General features: G+C 42.3%; 1 protein-coding gene across 1 annotated transcript in view; it reads right to left on the bottom strand.

Annotated features, from left to right (window-relative positions):
• LOC145656919 (NACHT, LRR and PYD domains-containing protein 3-like) overlaps positions 1-22,221 on the bottom strand; it is a 486,221-nt gene that overhangs the window by 283,497 nt on the left and 180,503 nt on the right. The gene's annotated exons all lie outside the window — the stretch shown is intronic.

Raw genomic sequence — 22,221 nt, 5'->3', positions numbered from 1 at the left:
TCTTTAGAGTGGACTTATTTACATGTAGATATTGATTGGCTTTCAGCTTAGGCCTTGGTGGTAGTTTGACACTGGGGCACTAATTATTCCCACGGTAACTTTTTAAATAGGCATTAAATACCATGTATCGTGTAGTGTGTGGCACAGGGCAATTACTGTCAGATGTGATGAATGTAGCAGTTTTTGGGTTCGGCCATGTCTAAGCATGATGCAGCTCCATTTCCTCACAGTTGATCCAGTAGCACTTAGTGCTATATCCAAACACTTGAATACTATTTTGTGTGACTTTGCCCTATCTTGTGCATCCCTACAACTTTAGCCCTAATTTCCTTTAGAATACTCTTTGGTAATTATTTTCATAGCTTTTCATCTGATTTACAGTCTGACCAATGGTACTTGAATTAATTTTCTGGATAAAAAGTAAACTTGGAGCTTCCATTGTAAGTAATTAGTCATTTTTGTCAGAAAATTTTATCTAAAACCAATATCACTTTAAGGCAGGCAGTACAGTTCTCTTGGAGAATATATTAATCTGATTTGTTAGTAGTGTAATGGATCAAGGAGAACATGAACTTTTTCACATTTTCTTTTTTGTTGTCCTAGTGTCATTAGCTATGAGACATTAATTTGCTGTTAACTTCTGTGCGACATTGCCTTTTGATGAATTTTCACATCAATACACTGTCTTAACTGTTTAAATCTCCACTTTCTGGAGATTCTTTTTTTTTTTTTGAGTCACTCCACACTGACATGTGCTCCCTAGGTCGTGAGATGGATGAGGATAAGACTGGACTGCAGTATCATTGTCTTACAAGCTACATTTTTCTCAGTAGATTTTGTAGCTTCTGCCAGTATTTGCGTTTTGTAGTCTGGGAAGGACTACAAAACCCACTGTCTCTCTTTGGGGTAGGAAAGATGACAAATTTACCTTCTTTGTCAACAGAGTGGCACTGGCTAATCAAGAGTGTTTAGTTACACAGCCAGAACAGAAAGAAAAGGAGGAAAACCACAATAAAATAAGTTTGAGGCTCAAATATTTAAAAATGTAGCTCCACATCATTTGCACTTGTTTGTGCAGGTCGAGTGGCCCGGTCTGCTTCCTCTACACCATAGTTTGGTGCTAAACATTAAATGCGCTCATTGCATGAACTGAAGGTGTCTGGTTTTCATAAACACCTCCTCTCGTTTTTTTAGGGACATTCCAGTGGATTTCAAGTACATTGTGGAGCCCAGTATGCATTCGAGACTCTCTTTCCAGTAATGGATCTACCGTAAGTCTAAAGTGGACGCAGTATCATTGTGCTGTGCTGCCATAATGTGCTTGTCTCATCGCCCCCAACTGTAGTTATGTGGTGTCTGGTGATGCTGACGGGAAGCTGAACATCTGGGACTGGAAGACCACCAAGCTGTACCACCGAATCAAGGCACACGACAAGGTGTGCATCAGCGCCCTCTGGCACCCCCACGAGACCTCCAAGGTCATCACCTGCGGCTGGGACGGACAAATCAAACTCTGGGACTAACAAGACAAGAGGGGAAAGGAAGGGGAAGAGCCGGTGGAAGAGTGAGCCTTAACAGCAGAGGGAGGAGACAGTCAGGTTGCTCCATTCAACCCCCCACCATGGTCTTTGCTCAGCTGAGCAGCTTTAGCGTCTGCTCCTTAGTAGAGAGTGGCTCAGTTCTCCAACCCTTGCTGTTTCACTGAAGTAGTTTATATTCTAGGCTTTGCTCAGTGCTGTGTGTGAATACTGAAGTTTATGGACTGGCATCCAGTCCTGATTTCTAGTGTAATTCCCCGCCCCCCCCCCTCCCCGCATATGGGTATTTTAAATTCTCTACTATATTTTCATTTCATTATTAAGGAGTCCTCCACCGCTAAAGCCGTGCATATCAGCACTTCAGTTCAGCGTGAGGCATCTGTTTCTAAGTGTAATAAAACATTTTGTACATCAGTCTGTTTGGTATCACTGGTGATCAGAATCAGACATGGCTGACAGCACAAGGGGTTGTCATTTGTATATTTGATGTAAGTTGTCTCTATCCTCTGACTACGTTGTATGGGCTAACCAAATGAATCACCATGGCCAGTTCCTCTCCTCTAACCTGGTCTAACTGGATCTGATCAATATTATAGTTGTTTTACATGCAGCTGATATTTTAGGATGATTTTGGCCCTCATTTTCTAATCATCTGAAATGGGACAAATGTGTACAAAACATCTTTGTTTCCAAGCAGGCTGAAAGTGCTATAAATAATTTTTCTAGAAGACATTTGGCAGTTTCTGCCCAAACTTCACTATGGCCTTTGAACAAGCTGATAGCAAACAGCCAACACAAAGCTAAAAGCAGATTAATAACACGGGACTGGGAGGCACTAATCTGCCTCGTGTCATGAATCTACTGATGCAGTGACAAACTGCATTGCTTCCTTTTGATGATAAACATGCCTGATTCTCAAAGGCAAGTCAAATTTCCTTTGGACGGCGAACGTACTTTGTGCACCACAATCAGATGATGATTTATTGTTTGCTTATCTTTGAACAAGAGGAGTCAAGGTGAGACTGCTAATGCAAAGCCCCTATTTTGCACTCCTTTCTTATGCCACTTTCGTTCCCTGTGAGTGCAGTTCATTTACTTGTTTGTTTGGTTTAATTAAGTGCCCAGAGTTCTGGCTTCAGTGAGGAGCAGATGCCTCGTTGGAAGCTATATAACCAGGCATTTGACTTATAAAGGGGGAGACCGCTTTGTAAGTGTGAAAGGCTGGTTTCTATAGTTTTTTTGTTTTGTTTTTTCACATACGAGACCATAGTACTGAAAGCTGAAGCACACGAACGCGCTTAAGCAAGCACGGCTTATGTCTCTCGCACGCATGCACATGCAAGGGAAGTCAACTTCTTGGGTCTCATCCATAATTTATCACGTCACTGTATTCTGACGCAGCAAAGTCAAACCATTTCTATGTAGTCAGCTAATATTTCGGAGAAGCTTTATGTGCTGATAGTGATGATACTGAAAAAAAATTCTCCCCAAGGATGAGGGAGGGAACATTTGTCCAAGCAGTCTGCGTCGACAGCCCAGGGGCTCATTCTCCTGTGCTCTCTGACCAACCTTCTTAAATCGCAGGACCGCTCTGTAGTCAGCTGTGCGTCTCTTAGATTTTGACCATACCAGAGACAAAACTAGTCTGCTGTGTTCTGTTTGAGCTCTTTTCCTGCCTGTAGCTCTATTCCAACCTCATTACTTCTCTTTTTTTGAGCCTGTTCATTTGCCCGCCAGCCAAGACTCGCTCACCCTGTGTCTCCCAGAATGAAGGGTCATCGTTCTCGGACCAGATTCTTCCGATAAGAGGCGGAGGGTCAAACGCCTGACCAGTAGCCAGCAGTAGACGGGCTCTCTCCCGCGGAAGCTTTTCTAACTGCGTCGCTGACCCTCTGGAAATAATACGACCTTTACATAAAACACTGCTGAGCGCTTAGAAGCACTTATAGCCCCCCTTTGTCCTCATCTTTTTCCCTACAAAGGATGATGCAGCTCTGCCATATGAAAACAGCACTACAGTGAACAGGCCAAACTGTCAAATCTGAACACATCTGGTTGCAACTTTTGGCCTCAAAGTTTGCCCTTCTGAACAATGTTCCCCTTAATTCAAATTCGTGCCAGGCAAGTCGATCTCCCTGCGGAGCGTAACGTGTGTTGACCCACCCCAGTATATAAGTGCTGCTTGTGTTGTGTAGGTTCCTCTGAAGAAAGAGGCGTGGTTTTGCGTAGACACTGTAGCTGTGCTAGAGACTGAAATGTGCATGCTCAAGCACTCTCAGCAGGCTAAACCAATAGCACACCACGTTTGGCTCGTCCCCGCCCACCTCGAACCCCGCCCAATGCAGGTGGACCTCAAGAAGCAGGAGGCCTACAGAATGCAAAACTCCTTCCAGGACCAGATTCTCTAGAATCTTCCATTCTGCACTCTCCATGTCTACTTTCAGCACATCCACCTGTGAGGAGAAAGCATGCAAACAAGCATTCACTTCATCAGTGATTCATCGTGGACTAACAATCGCACTGCATCTGATTCTTTTGTCTGGCTGTTGGCGGAAACCAGACAAAGAACAGCTAAACTTCGACTGCTGAGATCCCTTGCCTCATTATTTCTCATGCATTCAGGACTTTCATTAAAAAAGTTCAGTCTGCTGCTGCCTGAGTGAAGCACAATTGTTACATTTGGCTCATTTCCTTTCATTGGGCAGCTCTGGCTCCATGAGTACACTTTTAATAACTGAATTTAATTGACACCTAACAAGACACTATAGGCTTTTGTTACCAGTAAGTGGTGATCTTTATAATCACAGCTATTCTTTATTTCCTAATATTGGTGTGCAGCAGCTCATTAACATTTATCAGTTTGATAAGCTATGTAAATTTGCATCAGACCACGTATAGACGTTTTCATGCATTGTCTCAATATTTTTATCAAAATCATGGACGAGAGTGTGATAGCTCTCCATGTGGATGTCTCCAGATGTCAGTTATCAAATGGTAAGTTTTCAAATTAACTGTGAACTCCAGACGGGTGTTTCGCACACACATGAATTGAGGTGCATTCCCTCTTTCTCCATCTTGTGTCCAGCTAGAACACTGTCCAAAGTGTCGTGTTTCTCTGGAAACTGTGTACTTCACTACAATTCTGAATTGAATCTCTGCAACTTTTACTACAGTACACTACAGCTGAAGAAGATTCCAGAAAGGAACCAGAACTTTTGTACTATACATAGAAAGGTGGGGCCTCCATGGATCAAACTTGTTTTTCCAGCACATCCCACAGATGCTTGGTCGGATTGAGATCTAGGAAATTTGCAGGCCAATTCAAGTTCAAGTTCAAGTTCGGTTTATTCGTCACATACATAGTCATACACAGTATAACTCGCAGTGAAATGGTGGAGAGTGCTCTGTCCAAACTGAGGAAGAGAAACACCCCTATGCACAGGGGTGCATAGAGAAAAATATATATATGCAGATAAATATATATATTCTATGTATGTACAAAATTCAACACCAATTCAACACCTTGAAAGCTTTTTCATATTTCTCAAACAACAAATGAGTTTTTTTCCAGTGTGGTAAGGCACATTATCCTGCTAAAAGAGGCCATTGTCATTAGGGAATACAATTCCTATGAAAGGGTATACTTGATGTACAACAATGTTTATGCAGGCAGAAAATTGCCCTTGCCTCCTTCCCATTGTGACTGCTGGTGATATCTTCCCGAGTTACGCAAAGCACCTGCACTCAGCCATCCACATTACATAAAAGAAAACACGATCCACTGGGCCAGGCCACTTTTCTGCAGTGTCTACATGACCCTGTTGCTGGTTGACTGCTTGTCTTTGCTTGGGCCACTTTTGGTAGGTACTAATCATTTCTGGGAATACCCCACAAGACCTGCCATTTGAGGTGCTCTGACCCAAACTAGGCATCACAATGTCCTATAGTTGCCAATGTCCTATAGTTCCTATTGGTTGCTCATTTTCCTGCTTCCAGCACATCGACATCAAGAACCTTGACAGGTGCCAAAGGGCTGGGATATATCAATGTTATTCATTTTCCCTATAAGTGGTTTTAACGTGGATGATCGGTGTATATTGAAGGTAGTCTATTGATTTTAAATGTAGTTCTATGCTCCTCTTGACAACAAGGAAGCATGCTTTGGTTACAAATGATGAACACTTTATAATGAATTTAGAAATGATTGGTTTACAAAACAGCTAGATCTAGGCAACTATCTTAAAATTGTTTAGTGGTACCACCTGGCAGTGGTAGCTCAGTGGTTAAGGTACTTGATTTGTAATTGGAAGGTTGCTGATTTAAGCCCCACCACTGCCAGGTTGCCGCTGTTGGGCCCATGAGCAAGGCCCTTAACCCTCAAGTGTACTCAATCATAATTGTAAGTTGCTTTGGATAAAAGCATCAGATAAAAGCTTAAACATCTGAAGTAAATTAAACTCCCAGCATGGTCTCCTGTGCTAAATCAGATTTCCCTCAATAAATTTTGTTTCCCCCAGAAGACCTTTCTTGAGATGGTTCACAGAGTGTGCACTTCTGAACTTGGAACCTTAATCCCAGCACCTGTTTTTCAGCATTCTTGGTGTGATAAGTGGCTCATAGTTCTGAGCAAACAATATTGGCCATTTTCCAGGACAAAACCTTAGTTCAAAGTTTAATAGTTTTGGCTTCAGGACATAAATTTTCAACCTCTGTGGTCAGAAACCACCAGTGAGTTTGAGGGTTACAAACACAAACTGCACAGAAACAGAAGGGCTAACAGCATCTAATTGCACAAAGTGTTTCTTATAAATAAAAGTCACTAATGAAGTGGGTGGAAAGTATATGTGGTTGCATATTTATCTTCATTTATCCTGTCTCCATGTTTAGCTAAACAGAATGGTCTATCATTATTGAACATCTGTCTTAAAGAATATTAGCACCTTTTGACTTATCATATTTTTTAGGATTAAGACAAGCAAAAAGGCATGTGAGAAAATATCTGTTGTTTATCATCTTATATGGATAATATAGAAATTGAACCCTTCATTCAAGTTATTGAAACAATTTTTCTCCTTAAAAATGTCATTATTCTATATATTCTTATAAGAAAAGCTGACAAATATTTACATTCACATTTGACCTTTGACCTTTTTATAAGCACTCCTTCGTCTACAGGAACTCCTAAGTCATCTTGCATGAGTTCCTATTTCACTGGGTGTAATTATCTAGCAACACACAAGCCAGATACCTTTCATCACCCATCAACATTAGAGAATCTACAAATGGTATTAAATATTAATGACCTTAATCAATCAGATGAGACAAAAGCTGTAATAAATAATGCCACTCCTACTATTACTATGTCCACTATACTATATTCACTATTAGGAGAATGATTAAGAAAATTTGAAATGAGCTAAAATGGCTGGGAAGAGGAAGTGTATTTTGCCTCCACAGTAAAGAGGTGAAACTTCCTCCACGGATCACAGGTGGAAAACTGTAAAAGCAGATTAAATCCTGAGGACAATATGTGTCTAAAATATCGATGCCAATAAATGATTTGCTCTGTTCAGTAAACATCATCGAAACTCTGAAGAAACCTTTTATCCCAGAAAAGATAAGATAGGAATAGGTGATAGTTGTTATCTTTTCATGTGACTGGAATCCAGAGCATATACTTCCAAATTCATACAGAAATGTTTCAGTGACCACAGAAGCTTCAGAAGCCAAAGTGTCTACAGAAGCATCCTAAACCCCACTGAAAACCTCTGAGTTGCGCTAAAGACGAGAGTCCCCAGAGATTGTCTCTATTTTTTTCCCTTTCCTTTGAATTAAGATGATAAACAAGAAACATCTTTCACAAGAGGTTTTGCTTGTTTTTACCAAGGGTGTCAATAATTCTGGAGAGCACTGTATTACTGGAATGTTTTCCACCTGGGCCACAAAGTTTAATCGATAGAGTATAAAGCATCGACTTGCTGATGCTACGCACCAGAGCGTGGTTTGTAGGCTTTTCAGTGAAGGGCCTGAATATAATTTAAACTCACAGCGCGAGAAGGTGGGAGAGTGATATATAAGAGTGACAAAAAAGCCTGGCATCTTGGGATATGGTGCATAGATACGAAGCAATTATCATTTTTGATAAAGGGGTGGGGGTGGGGATATAGTTCTTTCTTTCAGAGCAAAGTTGAAAAAGACGTTGACTGATGAGATGGGCGTTGTGATATGTCAACTGTGAGATCATTGCACGCCCCGCTGACTGTAAGCATTTGACAGCGCTGTCGCTGTGATGTAGTGCAATACAAGTGTATCACTGCACCAAGTGAAGACGTGGCACCAGTACTGAAGTTCTTGGCTCGAGCTGTGACATGACATGGTGGCCTTTGCTTTAAACATGGGTCAGCAATTCATTAAAACAACTGGGTGTGAAAAGTTCCCAATATTCATAGGGCACAGCACTAACACGACCTCATTTTCCACAGACATGAACCAGTGTGCTCGCGCTACAGACTCCGTACATACAGCTGTAATTTGCTTTGCAGACAGCTATCAGGCTGCGCGGTATACCTGGCAGGACTGCGAAAATTTCAGGTTTTGCTAAATGATAATGTGATGATATGCAAGGATAAACCCATTCAGTGGAGAGTGTCTTGCAGCTTTCAGGACTGAATGCAGAATGAGTCAGGATGGATGCCCTGATGACTATGAAGATGTCATCATGGGAAAAGCCCGTGTATGGGGTGCTGCTTTGGTCACAAATAACTCTCCACTTATGAATGATTATGCGGGATTTATCGGAGAACTACATTTGGTATTCCACCATCCCTGTCAGGGAAGGCTCTGCGGGCAATCACTTTTGTGCCTGAGGCAGGGATTGAGCTCCACGGCCAACTATGCCATGGAATTCCGGACCTTAGTTGCAGGAACAGGCTGGAATGAACCCATGCAGATTGATGTGTTCATGAATGGGCTGCGGGCTGACCTACAGGCGGAGCTAGCATGTAGACAGGAGGGGAACACCCTAAATGAAGTGGTTCACCTAGCCATAACGTATGACCGACTCCTGCAGGAAAGGCGGCGGTGTGTGCAACGAGAGGCTACGCAACAAACAGGGGCTGGACCCGCCCGACAAACCGACATGCCTGTGGAGCCCATGCAGCTGGATGCAGCCGGGCTACAGCGAAGAGGAAGAGGCGACAGTAGGATGAGTTGTTCTTCCTCTCGTTCCCTGTTTAAATTACCAGTTAAGGTATCGTGCAAAGGCTGTGTACTGTCATCTTATGCCCTAGTGGATTCGGGAGCTGCAGGGAATGTCATGGACTGGGGCTTTGCGAGGAAGCTGGGTATCAAGCCCATTGCTCTACCCTCCTCGCTAAGCATACAGGCCCTGGGTGGGGGTCCGGTCGGCCCATGATACATCACCCAAGTAACTTCCCGGGTTCTCCTTGTCAGCTGGGAGGGGCATACAGAACGCATCAGTTTCTTCCTCCTGCCTGGCCTGTCTCACTCTCACTCTAGGTTTGCCTTGGCTGCGTGCGCACAATCCACAGATGCTGTGGACGAAAAACCAGATCCTGCAGTGGGCACCGTCCTGCTATCGGAGGTGCTTCCCAAACAAGGCAGTACCCCTCCAGGCTACTTCAATAGAAAGCCCTGAAGCTGATAGGTAGGTGCCTATTCCTTTAGAGTACCAGGACCTGGAGCAGGTCTTCAGCTCCAGCAAAGCCACTCGGCTTCTACCGCATCGAGACTGGGACTGCGCTGTAACACTCAAGGAAGGAGCGGTGCCCCCTCGGTGCAGGATCTACCCCCTCTCTCAGGAGGAGCAGCAGGCTATGGGACAGTATATCAAAGAGGTGCTGCAACAAGGGTATGTCTGACCCTCGACCTCTCCGGCATCAGCAGGGGTCTTCTTTGTAAAGAAGAGGGACGGGGGCCTGAGACCTTGTGTGGACTACCGAGGACTCAACAAGCTGCTGGTACAAGCAGCACTTGAAAAACTGAGAGGGGCCAGGTATTTCACGAAACTGGATTTACGCAGCGTATGCAACCTAATCCGGATCAAGGACAGAGATGAATGGAAAACAGCCTTCAGCACCTCCACGGGCCACTATGAGTGTTTAGTTCTGCCGTATGGTCTTGCAATGGCCCTATCGATTTTCCAGGTCTACATTAATGAGGTTCTTAGGGAGTTTTTGGGAAGATCCGTCGTCGCCTATATCGACGACATTTTGATCTATTCCCCCTCCCGGAACCAACATGTGCGTGACGTGCGGGCCATGCTACAGACCTTGTTAGTGAACCAACTGTATTGCAAGGCTGAGAAATGCAAATTCCACTGCAAGGAGGTCGACTTCTTAGTGTTCACTATTCAACAAGGGAGTGTGAGTATGCAACCAGGCAAGATGAAGGCGTGGCCAAGGCTGCTTACACCCAAAGCACTACAATGCTTTCTGGGCTTCGCCAACTTTTATAGGAGGTTTATTAAATCCTTCAGTTCATTGGTAAGGCCCCTCACAGACCAGCTGCAGGGACCTGTGCGAAGGATCAAGTGGACTCAGGAGGTCGACAAGGCCTTCGAGGAGCTCAAGAACACCCTCACAACCGCTCCCGTCTTGCAACAACCGGACCATGAGAGAGCTTTCTTGATAAAGGTAGATGCCTCCAACATGGGAGTGGGCGCAGTACTTTCACAACACACGGGAGAGAGAGGCGGCCTGTGTCCCATCGCTTACTTCTCTGCTGAGCTCAGCTTCTGAGAGAGGAACTACAGGGTTGGGCACCGTGAGCTCCTGGCTATGAAGCTCGCTTTCGAGGAATGGAGGCACTGGCTTGAGGGAGCAAGACACCCATTCACAGTTTATACTGACCATAAGAACCTAGAATACCTCCAGACCACCAAGAGACTAAATGCCAGGCAGGCGAGGTGGTCAATCTTCTTCTCCCGGTTTCAGTTCACGTCACCTACAGGCCGGGAGAGAAGAACACCCGAGTGGATGTGCTCGCCCAACAATACACAGCAGAAGCATGGCCCACAAGCTCAGAGCCGGTTTTCTCACCCACCTGCTTTTTGGCGTCCCTGGAATGGGAATTGGACCAACAGATCAAGGCTGCTAATCCTCATCCACAATGTCCTGCCAATCGCCTGTATGTCCCCCCAGCACATCGAGGCGTACTTATCACGTGGGCACACACATCCTTGGGGACGGATCACCCAGGCGCAGCCCACACCGCGCAACTGATCGGAGCACATAATTGGTGGTCTGCTATGCCCAAAGACATAGTGAGGTATGTGGCTTCCTGTCCCGATTGCGCATGCAGCAAGATGCCTCTGGCAGGGAAACTCTTCCCCTTGCCTACACCCCACTGACCATGGTCCCACCTAGCAGTGGACTTTGTAACCGACTTACCAGTCTCTGAGGGCAACACCATGATCCTGAGTGTCGTGGATCGGTTCTCAAAGATGGTTCGATTTGTCCCTTTGGTAGCCATGCCCACCGCATTAGAGATGGCTACTTACTGTTCCGCCAGGTCTTCAGACAATTCGGTCTACCTGAGGACATCGTTTCAGACCGAGGTCCCCAATTTATATCACAGGTATGGAAGGAACTACTGGGCAAGCTTAACATCACGGTTAGCTTGACGTCTGGTTACCACCCCCAGGCCAATGGGCAGGTGGAACGAGTTCACCAGGAGCTGGGTAAGTTCTTGCGCCTCTATTGTAACCACCACCCAGAGAAACAGAGTACATATCTCCCATGGGCAGAATACGCGCAGAACTCCATGCAACACACGGGAACTGGTCTCACCCCCTTTGAGTGTGTTCTAGGCTACCAACCGCCTCTCTACCCCTGGAATGTCCCTACATCGGACCAGCTGGCGGTGGATAGATGGTGCCGGGAGAGCGAACAGACCTGGGAAGAGACATACCAGAACCTACGTAGAGCGATTGCTGCCTACAAGAAGAAGGGTGACCAGAAAAGAGTAGAGACCCCCAAGTATGAGATCGGGCAGAAGGTGTGGGTCTCTACCAGGGACGGCCGTGCAGGTGCCACAGGCAAGCTCGAGGCAAGGTATGAGGGCCCCAATTCCACTACTGGCCGGGTTAATGAGGTAACCTACAGAGTGGGCCTGACGGGGAGTAGTTGGGTTTCCTGGGCCTTCCACGTATCCTTGCTGAAGCCCGTGGAGGAGGGGGATTCCCTGGATGTCCCTCCCCCGCCTCTGGAGACAGAGTTGGGCCCAGCATGCAGGGTGCGTTCTCTGCTGGACTCCTGTAGGAGGGGGAGGGGCTTCCAGTACCTTGTGGACTGTGAGGGATACGGCCCTGAGGAGCGCTGTTGGGTCCCGGCCTCCCAGATTTTGGACCCCGACCTCATTGCCCCGTTCCATAGGTGGCGCCCGCAGAGGTTTGCCCCGGGTCGGCGGGGTCGGCCGCGGGCCAAGGGCCGGACGGGGCCTTTGGGGGGGGAGGAGTTCTGTCATGGTTGGCTGGTCCCCTAAAGGGGGGGACACGCCCCTGCCAGACCAGGACCGTGTCACTCACTTTCCCCGTTCGCAATCACGTGTCTTCTGACAGGAGACACCTGGGTCTCATTTACCTGTATGTGTATTTGTACACCCACAGGTTCGGAGGGATGGCGCTGCACATTATTAGTCAAACCACACAAGCCTACTGGAGAGACGTTACTCTGCTCCTGAAAAGCCACTAGACTCGGTATCGCTGCTTTGAGAGAATGGATAATAAAGATCCTGTTACTGGAACTTCGCCTCTCGCTTCATCTCTGCCACCGATGTCACACCCACAAAGCCTCGATTTAAATACCCCAACATTAGGAGCTTGTGTTGTCTTTTTTGCTGATCTAGCAATCAAAACACTACTGACAGAACGTGACATTACAATATGCAGACTTCAGTGTATTTAACTGGAAATGCCGAAACAGATTTTATTGTGTTATTCAACATTTATTAATAACTGGCAGTGGTGACTGAAATAGTTATACAGGAACACTGCAGCTATGTGTTTTTTCTTGGTCAAAGCAGGGTCACTTTCTTAAAACATGCTAGAAACATTGCCATCTTGTGGAAAAAATGTGCCTTGATCTTAAATGCTTCTTGGGTTTGCAGACAGGAAGCTGTTTTTTTATCAGGACACACTGGTCCATAAACTTCATGATCAGAAGCATTATTCATTCTATTGATCTTTCTGAATGTTAAGAGAGCTTGGATTAAGAGGTCTATAATTCCAAGCAAATTCACTTATGTACACATGCTAATGCAGTTTGATTTTATTACTTCAAGAGTCAAATATGTGGCTTATTAACTTACAGTTGTGCATATATTGAGAGAGAGAAAGAACATGCAACATATAAAGTCATAACATCCTCCTGTTATGCCATTACTCAGTGTGGAACCAAAGCAGTTTACACACAAAAACACTCTCAGAAGGGGGTTAATGTTCACACTACACAGAACTTGCTGATTCTGCAAGTTGAGGAATACAGCGAGTCCTCAGTCAAAAAAACGGATCGAGACATGACCTTCACCACAGGAGTAATAGGACAAACTGTGTGTGTGTGTTGCTGTATGTCTGTGTGTCGGTGGGATGCATGACAATGTGAATGACCGAAGGGTGTAAATTATGAGGGGATATTTTTCCATGAAATGAATAAGACTTCAAAGACTTCCTCTTTTTCAGGCCCATTTTAGTTTGTTTTTTAAAATATTTTTACATTTTTATTTATGAAGTTTTATTTGGGTGCAATCCAAGTCTTCTGGCATATGAGTTGAATTCTATAAGATATTTATTAATTTCATCTTAAGGGGTTTGACTGGTCCCTTTACAAAATGTAATGTTTTTATGTCTCTTTCTATCAAGAAGTTGAAACAAAATCTGTCTTAGATGACCTGCAAAATACATTTCCCCATCAAGCAGGTTTCACATTATCTCATTAGTGGTAGGTCTCTGCTGTATTTGAACAGTAGGAAAGAGGGTTCCTTTGGGAAAAATCTTATCTATGTGCACATGTATGAATGCATGAACTGTGTGTGGGTGAGCACATGCATGCATACAGACTGTAGTGAGCATTCATTTCAAAATTTGCCGTGTGATCACATGCAGTCTAAAGCGCTCATTCCTTACCTTTTCACCTGAAATCTTGTTGGCTCCATATCTCGCCCATAAATTTTGGAAGCCGAAAAAGGATCCGTGCCTGACCCGAGTGAGCCCACCTTCCCTAGCTGTATTATACACACATATAAATACATACATACATCTTACTCTCTCTTGTTATCTGTGGAACGAAATCTGCAGCAATAGTTTCATTAATTTGAAAATGAACGTTGCAGTTGAAAAACTAAATTGAAACTGAAACTTCAAGTTTTGATTTTGAACTTTGAAAAATACAACAATTTTATTCAAACTAAAAATAAGTGCAGGAAACGTTTCTGTTTAAACACAGCTTTGATTAAATGATTGAATATGATTTATTAATTCAAAATAATTCTGTTTTCACTTTTATAAGCACTTTGAGATCTTAATCTAGTTAGTACACTGAGAGCACATTATCAGACTATATTCAATATTACATTATGTTACATAATGAACTAACCTATAACTCACTTACTCTAGTTAGTACACTGAGAGCACATTATCAGACTATATTCAATATTACATTATGTTACATAATGAACTAACCTATAACTCACTTACTCTAGTTAGTACACTGAGAGCACATTATCAGACTATATTCAATATTACATTATGTTACATAATGAACTAACCTATAACTCACTTACTCTAGTTAGTACACTGAGAGCACATTATCAGACTATATTCAATATTACATTATGTTACATAATGAACTAACCTATAACTCACTTACTCTAGTTAGTACACTGAGAGCACATTATCAGACTATATTCAATATTACATTATGTTACATAATGAACTAACCTATAACTTTGCCATCAAGGTTCACATTCATCATATTAACCCTAAGACATCACAGCACATCAGCTGCATATATTTAGCTAATAAATAATAACAAATAATAAATCAATTACACAACACACAACAAATACTAACACAACAACTCACTGCTTTTCATACAACACAGACTAACACAGCGCACACAGCTCTTCACAGAACACAGACTAACACAACAACTCACTGCTCTTCACACAACACAGACTAACACACACAGCTCTTCACATAACAGACTAACACAACGCACACAGCTCTTCATACAATGCAGACTAACACAACACAAGACAGCTCTTCACACAACACAGAGTAACACAACACACACAGCTCTTCACACAACACAGACTAACACAACATACACAGCTCTTCACACAACACAGACTAACACAACGGTGAATATTAATAGACTGTGAATATTACAGCAGGACACGTCCTCAAATACATGTAAGCTGTGAATATTACAGCAGGACACGTCCTCAAAGACACATGTAGACTGTGACTATTACAGCAGGACACGTCCTCAAAAGCACATGTAGAATGTGACTATTACAGCAGGACATGTCCTCAAAGACAGTGCCCACAAAGAGGCTTTTATTGTAAAACACATTTAAAGAAGGCAAGAGGTGAGGAAACATCTCTGGTTATTCTAGGAAATATGACCTGCCACCTAAAGCTCCTGGAGCCCCAACTCCAAACCCTACACACAATAACCTAACAACATTCTGAACATTTACTTTAACTAAATGCAGTTCCATTGTTCCTGCACATGTGCAATGGCACAATTCATTATCTAATTAAGCATAACACTTAAATACCCAATTAAGCATAACATCTGACTTTCTGATCTATTCATGATCAGATAATTATGAAGTGAGAGCTTAGATACATCTTATAAATGATTACTAATATATTAATTCATGGTGAATAACACTAACTCATTAGTTCATGATTAGTTCATTAAGATCCAGCTAGACAGTAACCATGATAAATGATTACTAATATATTAATTCATGATGAATAACACTAACTCATTAGTTCATGATTAGTTCATTAAGATCCAGCTAGACAGTAACCATGATAAATGATTACTAATATATTAATTCATGATGAATAACACTAACTCATTAGTTCATGATTAGTTCATTAAGATCCAGCTAGACAGTAACCATGCAGCACACAGCCTGTTCACCGGGCTGCCATCTAGCAGGAGGGTCCGCAGCACACACGCAGAACAAACCAGCTGATAAACAGTTTCTGTCCTCTGGCTATCAGGCTCTTAAACAGGATGTGAAACAGTTAGTCCTTCCCAGTATCAGTTCACTGTGGCACTTTATCACTACTACTAATAATATATTTTAGCACACTACTACTTGAACATTTCTACATAGTCACTATTAATATACAGTGTGTAGTTTATCTACAGATTACCCTTGGCTAATATATTCAATAGTCACATTGTTTATTTTGTCGACTCCTGAAGTCACATTGTTTATTTTGTCTACTCTGCTGTTGAATATTCTGTTTATTCTGTTTATATTTAGTATATTATTGTCATCTCATCATTAGTTACATGTATAAATGTTAACACTGCTGCAGAGGAGTCACCCGAGCCTAACCACAAACACTTCAGTGCATTAATGTCCTGTATGTTTATACAAATGACAAACTTGACTTGACTTATGGAATCATTAATTGTGCTCATGTAGAAAAAAATGCTGTTTTGAGACTGTGAAGTTATTGTCAAGCTTGTGGGTCAAATGATGAATTTTAACCTTTACAGAAGAGGATTTGGGTCAAATGATGATAAATTGAGATTTGATGGACTGAAATACATAAGAGTCACCTGAACGTTTCTCTCAGTAGGTGGTCTTGTACCAGTGAAGCCCCTATTAATCTCTCATGTTGGACATGTAGTCATGAAGACTGTCCTCCCCTTTGCTTTCCCAAGCACTTTCACTTTCATAATGAATCTGCTTCAGCTCATGATGGGATAGCCAATTAGGACATGTCTTGAGGTTTACAGTGATGAGAGGGAATGCAGTGTATGAGCAACAGGTTTACAGTGATGAGGGGGAATGCAGTGTGTGAACAGCAGGTTTACAGTGATGAGAGGGAATGCAGTGTGTCTGAACAGCAGGTTTACAGTGATGAGGAGGAAGGCAGTGTGTCTGAACAGCAGGTTTACAGCGATGAGGTGGAATGCAGTGTGTCTGAACAGCAGGTTTACAGTGATGAGAGGGAATGCAGTGTGTCTGAACAGCAGGTTTACAGTGATGAGAGGGAATGCAGTGTGTCTGAACAGCAGGTTTACAGTGATGAGGGGCAATGCAGTGTGTCTGAGCAAAAGTGGAATTTCCTGATGCAAGAACTTTTTATCTTTCCCGCTGGACATGTTATGCCAATATCAGACTGTTCAGAAAGCTCTAAATAATCAATAATGTGAGATTTGTTGATTTAATCTCTTCCGTAAATGTAAATAAACATTCTAAAGTATTAAAAGAGATCACAGCAACAGAAATACTGGCATCAGATACTGCTGACATTATAGTAATGACACACCTAATATTATCAGAGGAATTTCTGTTTAGAATAAAACTGACCTGGTCCTTATGGATCAATGGCACAATTACTCCATCTAATCTGTTTGCCAAAATCTTGGACAGTATTCTAGCATCAAGCGGTATTAAGGAGATTGGCCTATAATCACCAGAGTCTTTATCTTTGATTAATATTAATGTAATAAGGGACTGAGACTCTCTGCTCTTCTTAATTAAAATCACACGTATAAATAGTTTGTTTACAATTTTTTTAATTTGGAAGATTCAACTTCTAAAAATTGTAACATTAGAAATTTAAAAAGATGAGTGGTTAGAACAGGGGACATTGGGTTGGTTCGTAATTTTCAGGATCTGTTTGCTTTTCTTAGATCAGTGTCACTGACGGGTTTTCTTCCGGTGGGTGACGGGGTGTCTGGGGTGTGCAGCATCATGGGCGCTGCATCGTGTGCTCACCACGGCTGGCACACCCCTGCCCTGGATGTGTCATGGTTAATGGTTAATGGTTAATGGTCATCATGTTCATGGTTAATGGTTAATGGTTAATGGTCATGGTTAATGGTAAATGGTTATCATGGTCATGGTTAATGGTTAATGGTTATCATGGTCATGGTTAATGGTTAATGGTTATCATGGCCATGGTTAATGGTTAATGTTTAATGGTTAATGGTTCATGGTTATCATGGTCATGGTTAATGGTTAATGGTTAAGTGTTAATGGTCATCATAGCATGGTTAATGGTTAATGGTTATCATGGTCATGGTTAATGGTTAATGGTTAATGGATATCATGGTCATGGTTAATGGTTATCATGGTCATGGTTAAGGACAACAACCAAACTCTGGATGTTACAGCCAGGACTCGGTTTGTGGGTGGGCTGCCCCACTCTGGGACAATGCTGAGTGATGTGTAAGTGTGTAAGTTACTGAATGTGTGTGTTTAGGGCTGTTCATGTGATGTGAGTGATGTGTAACACTCTTCCTACATGTGTGTGTGTAGGGTTTGCCATGTGATGTGAGTGATGTGTAAGTTACTGAATGTGTGTGTTTAGGGTTGTTCATGTGATATGAGTGATGTGTCACACTGTTACTGAATGAGTGTGTGTAGGGTTGGTCATGTGATGTGAGTGATGTGTAACCCTGTTACTGAATGTGTGTGTAGGGTTGGGCATGAGCTGTGAGTAATGTATAACCCTGTTACTGAATGTGTGTGTGTGTAGGGTTGGTCATGTGATGTGAAACACTGTTAGTGAATGTGTGTGTGTGTGTGTAGGGTTGGGCATGAGCTGTGAGTGATGTGTAACATTGTTACTGAGTGTGTGTGTGTGTGTGTAGGGTTGGTCATGTGATATGTGTGAGGTGTCACACTGTTACTGAATGTGTGTGTGTAGGGTTGATCATGTGATGTGAGTGATGTGTTACACTGTTACTGAATGTGTGTGTGTAGGTTTGTTCATGTGATGTGACTGATGTCACCTTGTTACTGAATGTGTGTGTAGGGTTGGTCATATGATGTGAGTGATGTGTAACATTGTTACTGAATGTGTGTGTAGGGTTGGTCATGTGATGTGAGTGATGTGTAACACTGTATGACTCCACACAATCGCAGGTCTCTCATGTTTTACATCTTGTTTCTTATGGACTTCATCTTGTTTTCTCAGCCATAATCATTTCTCAGTTCTTTGCATCTGAAATGGTATCACTGAGTTTTAAATCAATACTTGGAGCAAAATTACACTTTTATCTAGTTGGTCCTTTAACATAAATCCACTGATCACTTTTTTTTCTTTAAGTGTGTTGTTTTTACTTGCTAATATTTGTTAAGAAATAACATCTATTTTACATGTATCATTTCCATAGACACCCCCAAATGATCAAACACTTAAAATGCCTCAATCATCATTAATCAACGTATTCATTTTGAGTCTGTTGTTGCAATACATTGTGTTCAAACTGAGACTTTTACTTATTAGCAGTAATGCTGTTAACATTTACTTATTCAAAATATCAAATCAGACTGTAATCAGCAGTTTCAAATGGGAAAATTAGAGATAAACAGACCATATATGTATTTAAAAGATTATATTTTGGTAACAATGCATCAAGTATCAAAATACAGTAATACATTTAAACAAAAGAAGTGCCATAAAATATGATTTTTTCTTGTATGTAAAAATAAGCATCATTACATTATATGTCTGAGATTTAAAAAATAAACAAATAAATAAAACACATGGCCGGTTTTTACCCATAAGGCACTGCAAGGAAAGAGGTTGGCGAAAAAGAATGAAAAATAAAATTTGTCATTTTTAAAGATAAACATTAAGCAACTCCTGGCAGAAAATTTTGCACTGACGACATTTTATCTCCCTGAACTTGAAGGCTACAGCCACCAGGCTTGGCAAAGAGACCCATCAGTGGACCTCAAGCTCCAAACTGCATATTACACCAACAGCACTCGTCTGTGTACTCCTTCTCCTTCTCTCCTCTCCTTTCATTAATCCCTCCATCCTCCCATTGGAACCATTTATTTTGATACTGGTCCTTGAAACTTTAATAAAAAATGTTGATAATTGGCAACGAAAATGTAAAGATGCTACAGGCAAAACTGCCTGTTTTTCCCATGACTTGACACAAAAGTATTTACATATGCATTAAATTACATCACAGGATCTCAGTAATATTTACATAAACATTTTTATATTGCATTTTTACATAAACATCTTTTCATTAAATTTATAGTACTGGGCAGATGGTCTTATAGTGACTGATACATATTCATCAGTATGACATTACGTGTGCTCTCTGAGGATCAGACCATGATTCTGGAGATGCATCTTACTGTACCTGCTCTACCAGGTGAGTTCAGGAGTGCTAATGTGATAAAACTCTGATCACGTATGATCGAATATACACTGATCTCTGACCTGGTCTGGGCTTCAGGTGCTACAGCAATGAGATATTTGAACAGTGATACTGAGGGTGAAGTGTTTGTTGATTTATTGAGGGTCGTATGTAGAGGGATTGAGCTTCAGGCAGACAAGGCCAAACTAAAAAAACACATCAGCCACACTAGAAATAAAATATTATTATTAGTCGGCTACATTTATTTAGCACCTTTCGCAAACTCAAGGACACTTTACAGACAGAAATCAGCTTTTGCACTCAAATCACACACAGACTGATGAGAAGCATCAGCGAATTTACGGTGTTCTCTCTATCAGAAACCACAGCCCCCTGGGGGAGTGCACCAGTGCAGGGGTAGGGGAGGAGGTTAAGACCAGGACAGACCACCAACCACAGCTGGACATACACACACTGTAACGATTGGCCACCCTCCTGACATCCCTGTTTCCATAGTTTCCCTGTCGTGTCTGTTATCCTTTACTTCCTTGTTCTGATGCTTGGTTTTGTTTTCTCCACCCCTCGTCTGTTCCTCAGTTCCAGTCCTTGTTTTGGTTTTCCCTGTTCTTATGTTCACCTGTGTCTGGTTAGTCCTTAATTGTTTTGTTTGTTTAAGAAATGTGTTTTGTCTCTCATGTTGTTGGTTAATGCGGTAAGTTTGGTTTGTTCCATTTGTTCACGCTTTCTCTGTCGGCGCCCTTGCTCTTTCGTTTGTCTAGTTCATTTATCACTATGCCTCAGTGTTTTCCTGTGTCTGTTTATTTTGGCTCTATTGTGTTCCCTCCGTTATCATTTGATAAATAACCTCTTGCATCTACATTCTGCCTCTCGCCTCGTCCCTGCTAATACGCAGCACACACACCTATCAATATCTACATGCATACACAACTTACATTGATACAGAACAGTTTTAGAGGATCTAGTCAACCTAACCTCCATGTTTGTGGGAGGAACCCAGAGGAAACCTACGCAGTCACAGGGAGAACATGGAAACTCCACCCAGATAGAGACTCAAAGGCTGAGAGGCAAACTTGCCAAACACTAAGCCCTGCTGCACAAAAGAACCAACTGTCCCAATGGAACACAAACCAAATTAAGTACAATAACCCTCCCTAACTAACAAAAACGAATAAACACAAGTAAAGAACGGAGCAAATAAAAAAGTCCTAAAACTCCCTATTTCCCGACAACAATTTACACAGGACTACTATAATACTCCATACACAGAATGTACAACAGCAAACATGCCCAGAAAAGCAATAAGTCAGAATGATTTAACCAGCAGAGGACCAAAAACATAACAATCAGCAAACAATGCTCACTGAACAAACAAAACTAGCCACAGCAACAGCAGAGATGAATCTCTGTCTGCCGCTTTTTCCCGAGCTTCCCCTTATGCGTGGGGTAGAATGAGACAGACAGTCAAGACACAACACAGCAGTACAGCACAGGACAAAAGACTTGATCAGGTGGAGGAGCATCAAGAAGAGGAGGAGCCACAGGCTCCAACATAAACAAACACAAACAACCCTACACCTTAAAATACAGACACTTGAATTTTTCTCACTCATCACTCATAATTGTTTTGGTATCAGTAAGCAGGCATCACACAAAGTGCCGTAAAACATCAATGGCTGAATCTAGGAGTGTACATCTGAGAATGCACCTCAAAGATTCCAATGAAAGTCACATGCTTTAGTGGGGATATGCGTCGATAAACAGCACCTCAATTAAGACCAAGACCTCAAACTATTACACTCACTCCACACTGTTTGCATGATCCCGGCATTTATAGTCTAACTAATACTGAACCACAGATGTGCATGAAAAGTTACTGACACTACACATACCCTCCTCCCCAACATAAAGTAATTCTAGACAACATTAAAATCACAATAACTACACTTACCTTCCACAGTAACTGTTTATGTTTGAATAATCTCTTCATTCTTAGTGTCTCTGATGATGTAAACTCCACTATCAGATGGTGCGGTTCTTCTCAGCTCAACAGCAGAGATGAGCGACGCTCTCTGAGTGTATTCAGGTTCACACTTCAGTGAGTGTCCATCCACTGTGCAGATTTGTCCACTAGGGGGAGCAGCTGCACCTGTGCTGTTATAAATAACCTCCAATGACTCTGATGTGGGCAAATCCAGCACCAGATTTTCAGTGGGCTTGAGCCAAACTGAACAACTCAATGCTGAAAAGAAAAACCATCATGAACTTTAAAGGGCTTCAAA

The sequence above is a fragment of the Electrophorus electricus genome, chromosome 1 (genome assembly GCF_041902795.1).
Source record: "Electrophorus electricus isolate QZ-2024a chromosome 1, ASM4190279v1, whole genome shotgun sequence".
In the NCBI taxonomy this organism is placed as follows: Eukaryota; Metazoa; Chordata; class Actinopteri; order Gymnotiformes; family Gymnotidae; genus Electrophorus; species Electrophorus electricus.
This window is presented reverse-complemented; position numbering and strand designations above follow the sequence as displayed.